Here is a 6,589-nt window from a genome sequence, read left to right as displayed (position 1 = left end):
GGCCGTCTGGAGAGAGCAGTGAAGCGAAGAAGACAGATGCCAGCAAAGAAGATGGCCGCCTCCTGGAACCCTTGCCAGCAGGATCAGCGCAGGAACCCAGACCGGTGATCTGTATTCCCCCATTCCCTCTATCTCCCTCTTTTCCTTTTTCTATTAAGAAATGGAAAGCATATTATATTGCTCGCCACAGCTTGCTCTGTACTTAGCCAATTATCATGTGTTCAATTAGTGCATTGTAGGTAGTTAATAAATGCTTGGACTTGGAGACTTGTTGTCCGCTCCAATTGGGGATTTGCGAATCTGAGTCACTTGTCCCCCTCGTCGGAGCGGGACGTGACAGAGATTAAAGCCAAAATTCATTACTTCAAAGCAGTTATAATGTTCTTCTTTGTCTTAAACAAAACAACATTTAGGTCAAAGAGGCTTTAGAAAAATGATAGGAATAAAGTAATTATAACACTATAGAATCTTACCTCTACTTGCCTTGTTTTTTAAATTTCATTGTAAGTTATCTGCAAAGATGTTGCTTCAGTACTAGGATAAAAATATTGTCCTGGTATTATAACATAAGAGGTAAAAAATACAGAAGGGAGAAAATGTATTTGCAGGCTTGACTTCTTCCTTTGGAAATTCTCTAAACTACACAATTTACAGTATTTTGTCCTTACCAAACACAGAAGTGATGCATCCCTGAGAAATTTCTACTGGTTTTTTGCAGTAGAATATTATTAAATTGTCTTGGGAACTCCTGTATTGTATGTAGGGATTTCCAATTGTTTGATCTCTATCTCAGTCTTCCACGTTTTATGCTTCGATTTCAGAAGACAGGCTGAAGAATTTAGGTAACCAAGCAATATTTCAAAATACATGTTTGGGAAAATGCAACACTCAGTATAGGAAGTTGTCAGTAGTTTTCTTTCATTAATTTCATTGCCACCTGCAGTACAGAATTTATTATGTGTTCAGAATAAATCAAAATAATTTTTCTGCTGTTTTTTAGTCTCAGTATGTCCCTTCTTTAAACTTTTCTTTTTTAGATATAGTGTACATGTGTTTCTGTTAAAAATGGGAAGGATTGTAATTTTATACATATGCCTTTCCTTTCAAGAACTTCATAGTTCTGTTCACTATCATACGAAGCTCGTTTTTATTTTCTATTTGCAATTGAAGATTAATAACTGCTACCAATTCATTTCCATATTATCAATTTTCTTTAACATTTGCATACAGTTTAACCATCACATAACTTGTTAATAAATAGTGATACCTTTCTTACGTTACACTGGATTCTTTCTTGGATTTGGTCTATAAGAAAAGACAAAGTGTAAATTCTCTATTGTTTGAATTCTATTTTTTAGAGGTAATAAAAAGTTTTGATAAGATTAATTATAACAAGTAGTAATTATTCTTCACAGTTGTCACAATTAACAGTTATGCTTAACTTACATGTAGAATTACATCACTTTATTGAGTGCTTCTGCCATTGAAATGCTGGGTTACCTGGAAAAACCTAAAAAAAAAAAAAAAAAAAAAATCCATGCAACCAAATTATATTTTCAGAGTTGTCTTAATGAACAAACACCCCTGATTCACAGGAATTGAATAAGAAGACTGAAAACAATAAAGCTTTACTCCTTCCTACAACACAAAAGACATCTAACAGGTAAATAACTCAGGACAACTACCAATTAGTTTCTTTGTGCAGTGGTCTCCCTCTCCTATTCATGGAATCTTCTTCATTAGATTTAAGTCAATGGCTCTTCTCCAGGAGGAATGCTATCCAAAGATATCAACATATTCATCCTCTGCTTGACAATGTGTTAAATGAACTACTTATCCTAGATGATTTGATTACTCTGGTGCAATCATCTCAAAGGTGAGTTCACCTCTAGTTAAAAATTTGAATTTAGGGGTGGGGTGGGGTTTTTTTTGGTAGAGTAATTCAATACGGGTGTGCTTGCACTAGAATGTCAGATAACAGGTAATAATATAGTATCCAACTAACTTCCCTAGGCTCCAAATGATGAAATAATGTGTAAGGTATGTAAATGAAACATTCTGTTTCAAAGCAAGAATTATCCCATCATAAATAAGTATTCATGACCTTAGGTCACTCAACCATTTCCAGAATTCATGACAGTTGCAACATAGAAAAGGACTAAAACTAGATTTTTGTAAGATCTTTAAAATAGATATTTAATATTTCTCTAGACTGTATGAGATCTTGAAATCTTGACTTGGCAATATATTGTCTGCGCGTAGGAAAGCAAATGGAAGACAGAAATCTTCAGCAGTAGACAAAGAAAAAAACGTGAAAGGTTTGATGTATTATAATAAAATCTCTTGGCCTATGAGCGCAGCAGTAGTGCAATTGACTTACAAGTGAGCACAGATTTCAGGATAGGTGCTCTATTTCCTGCACTAACATAACAGAGAAAGGATGTTTGTCATAGAATCACAGAACTGTTTGTGTTGGAAGGGATCTTAAAGATCACCTATTTCCTTCCACTAGCCCAGGTTGTCCAAAGCCCTATCCAGCCTAGCCTTGAACCCTTCCAGGGAGGGGGCAGCCACAGCTTCTCTGGACAACCTGTGCCAGGGCCTCACCAGCCTCACAGGGAAGAATTTCTTCCTTATATCTAATATAAATCTAATCTCTTTTAGTTATAACCATTACCCCTCATCCTATCCCTACAGTTCCTGATCAAGTCTCCCTAGAACATTCTCTTCTATAGGCTGAATTACCCCAACTCTTATCCTGTTCTCAGAAGCGAAGTGCCCCAGATCATCTTTGTGGTCTCCTCTGGACCCACTTGAGCAGGCCCATGTCCTTCTCATGTTGGGGACCCCAGAGCTGGACACAGCACTGCAGGAGGGGTCTCACAAGAGTGAAGTAGAGAAGGATAATCACATCCCTGGACCTGCTGGTCACACTGCTCTGGATGCAGCCTAGGACATAGCTGGGCACAGATTTCTGGCTCATAGCTGATACGCATATCACACGTGTACACTTTTTTTGGATAAACACATAGTAGATGGATATGTTTCTGCTTCAGCAATGCCAATTATTGTCTAGGTAAATGACATTCACGAACATTCTCCTTGGAGGCAGAAAAAAATATTTTTTTTTAAAAAATAAGTAATGGTGTATTTATCTCATTCCTTCTGACTTTCTTAAGTAATACAAGAATCCATCTGTACTCATCATTTTAATTTAAAGAAAAAATGTACATACACAAAAAATGTATTGTTCGTGAAACTACTTTTTTTTTTTTTTTTTTTTTTTTTTTTTAACTTGTAACAAACTGTGGCTAATTAAAGATTTAAATCTTAAAAAGCAGATTATGTATATTTGTAGATTATGAACCTGTTAAAGATGCATCGTTTTGTCTACTTCCCTTAGTGAATATTAAAAATTAGCTGAGAAGGGTAACATAACCTGCAGAGGACGGAGGAAGCAAACAGTCAATTCGATATGAATGATAGAGCAAACTTCATCTTTATTGAGGGAAATCACACCTTATATAAGCACTCTACAATAATCGCATACTACTCACAAATCTATTGGATACATGTAAAAGGTTACATTATAATATCCCAACCCCTTGTGGCATTTCAGGTATGTCACAACATCCTCCTTCCTCTGACTTGCTTACTTTCCCAAGGCTGTTTACCATCACACTCAAGGCCATAGTGTACCTCAGTTTCTCTCTTTGTTAACATAACAGTCTGTTGTTAGCATAACTGTGCCCTGTTTTTTTTCCTTCGTTTACCTCAGATGGCTGTAATCAGCTCCTGCACAGACCCATGGCCTTGTCCTTCAAGCCATTCTCCAACAATACCCAGCTATCACATTGCAAGGCCATCTGCCTTACTGTCTTCTGCCTGCATGTATACTCATGCATAGTCTTCCGCTCTTACAGGAAGCACTCAAGCATGGAAGTAGAGTTTCAGTGGGCTGTTTTCCAATTCATTCAGAAGGGCTCAGTCAGGATTTCTTTAGACTTGACAGAATAAAACTATCGTGACTCTTTTTGTCTTTCCTAAATGCATTTCAATATCTCAATTATGCAGAAAGTCACTGATGTGAAAATAGGAAAAAAAAAATCAACTCATTAGAATATGGAGGCTCAGCGTAATATTTTTTTTGTAATATGCACATACATTTTGTCTGGAAAGTATTATTCAGAACACTGACCCTCTGCACTATGTTGATATTTTATCATATTCAGAAACCTTGAATAAAATCTTGCAGATTTCTATGTCATCTTTTTAAGTGTTTAAATACTGGAGAAGAAGAACTTATGCAACTGCATTCTGGTGCAACACATGCTGGTCTACTCCAGGTGAAAGTCTGTGTGAAATGTTGCCTCTGTGAATAAAATTTCCATCAGTCATTTCCCATATGGAAATTGAATACAAACTTCTCTTAATATTCTGAAAAAAAAAAAAAAAGAAAAAAAAAAGTATATATTTTTTTCTCCCCTCCAATTTCATTTCCAAGGAAGACATGTACTTTTTTTTTTTTTTTTTTTTTTTTTTTTTTTTTCAGATAGTATGTTATAAAAACATTTTACAGTCATGATGCTTAGATATTTTTAATATTTTCCACTTTCCTTATTATTATTTATGATCTGTCTAAATATCTTTGAAATAGAGTACTTAAGCAGATATTTAGTGCTGAGTCCATGATTCAGTCCTCACAGATGAATCATTTAAGATAGCATAACAAGATATTGTTTTGATTTTTTTTTCAACAAATAAAAGCTGAATATAGCACGAGTTGAGAGTATTAAACACCTAAGGTAGTGAATCTTGATGTAATTTTTATGTGTTATTCAAATTTATGTCAGTGCCATCCTGAAATCATCATTAATGAATGTGTCAATATAAATCTCAGAAAGGTTAGTTTAGAATGTACGTAATAAATCAGCTTATGTTGCTTCTTTTCCTTAGATATCACAATAAAACATATCAAATTACAAGACAAATTCATACAAGCCATTGAAATTACTTCAAGGTTTGAAAATAAGGGAGAGAATACTTCTTTAAAATTTTTAATTTGTAGTTTCTTACATATAGTCTATTTCTAGAATATGAGAGACAACAAGAGTTATATTCTTATTTATGTAAAAGGAAATTTCATGTCAAATATGACAAAACCCTATCAAGTTAGGTGCCTTAAAATAGCATCTTCACTTAAGTGTAATATCACATTCTTATTCTGGTATACTAATGGAAGAATGAGACTACGTAGACCTTACTAATTAACAGAATAAGCATTTCTCATTTTCACGTTAACTTTGGGAGTTACATGTTTTATTCAGGAAAACAGTCAAGATTGTTTCCATTCCTGTACTCAGGAGATGGTGATTATTCTTCTTTGCTTATTCTCTTTCAAAACAAAATGGGAGTCAACATCAAAATAGTCAACATCTATAAGAGCCTTTATTTTCTTAGGTTTACAAAAATAAGTAGAACTCATATGTCCTGTAAGAATACATATTCTGGGTTTAGGGAGAGGCAGACATCAAGAGCAACTTTAGAAAGTTTGGAGATGACCAATCCATAGATCAGATGGAACAAGCATTTGAAGTTTCAGAAAGGCATCTGATCAAACACCTCACCCCTCACTTCCTGAAAAGTATAAATTCCAACATTTTATCACCTTACCAGCTAGTCATTACATGCAGCTCAACTCAATAAGAGGGAAAATTGACAGACCCCTAACAAAGCTGCCATGGTTTATAACATGGATATTGATGAAGGGATATGAATGTGAGTCATACTAGAAAATTATCATCCATTTTATGAAACATTTTCAAGATAAAGTCTGTGGCAAAAATAAAACTATTCTATTCACGTAGTTTAACCAAATCAGATTTCAAGCAATTTCTTGATTTTATGAATGACAGATAACAAGACTACAGGAAAAAGGTCATTGTAACCTTTTAAGTCAGAGAACACAAGCAAAATGTCTACTATAAAATGATATGAATAATAATCACAGGATCATAGGATAATTAATCTTGGATGGGACCTCAGGAGTTATCTAGTCCAAACTTTGGCTCAAAGCAGGGTCAGCAATAGGGTCAGACCAGTTTGCACTGGGATTTGTAGACTGGTCTCAAAAACCTTCCACGTTGTGGTGGTTTAGGCCCTGCCAGGACCTGAGAGAGACCACATTGTCTCTGGCCATCCCCCACTCTCGGACTGGATGGAGCAGAGAGGGAGATACAAACCCCGTGGTTGAGATAAGGAAAAGTTTAAAACAACAGTGCAACAATAACAAACCAAAAAACAACAATAACGATAACAGTAATAACAATGAACAGAACAAGAGATATACCACACGGATACAGCAGTGAGGGTATTGACGATGAACACAAACCATCCCAATGCTCTTCCTGCATTTGGGCGCCCGGATCTGATGTTAGCATGGTATTGAATAACCCAGCTAGAACTCCCTCCCCACTGCTGGGAATACTTAACCCTATCCTAGCTGAATCAGGACACATGTTTACTTACATGCTTTACTTATGGCTAATCAAGATTCAGTCCTGCAAATGCTGCATTCAATTCCAATGCC

At 35.5% G+C, this 6,589-nt stretch overlaps 1 long non-coding RNA gene across 1 annotated transcript in view; it reads left to right on the top strand.

The window, feature by feature from the left end:
* LOC113490851 overlaps positions 1-5,686 on the top strand; it is a 16,587-nt gene extending 10,901 nt beyond the window's left edge. Inside the window, exons 2-3 of the long non-coding RNA XR_003400310.1 lie at positions 5,588-5,595; positions 5,677-5,686. This is a non-coding gene — a long non-coding RNA (uncharacterized LOC113490851). The remainder of the gene's footprint in view (positions 1-5,587; positions 5,596-5,676) is intronic.
* Positions 5,687-6,589: the final 903 nt, after the last annotated feature.

Source organism: Athene cunicularia, unplaced genomic scaffold, assembly GCF_003259725.1.
Source record: "Athene cunicularia isolate RWA unplaced genomic scaffold, athCun1 SCF_4, whole genome shotgun sequence".
NCBI lineage: Eukaryota > Metazoa > Chordata > Aves > Strigiformes > Strigidae > Athene > Athene cunicularia.
Note: the sequence above shows the minus strand (reverse complement) of the source record. Positions and strands in the feature narration are given on the sequence as shown.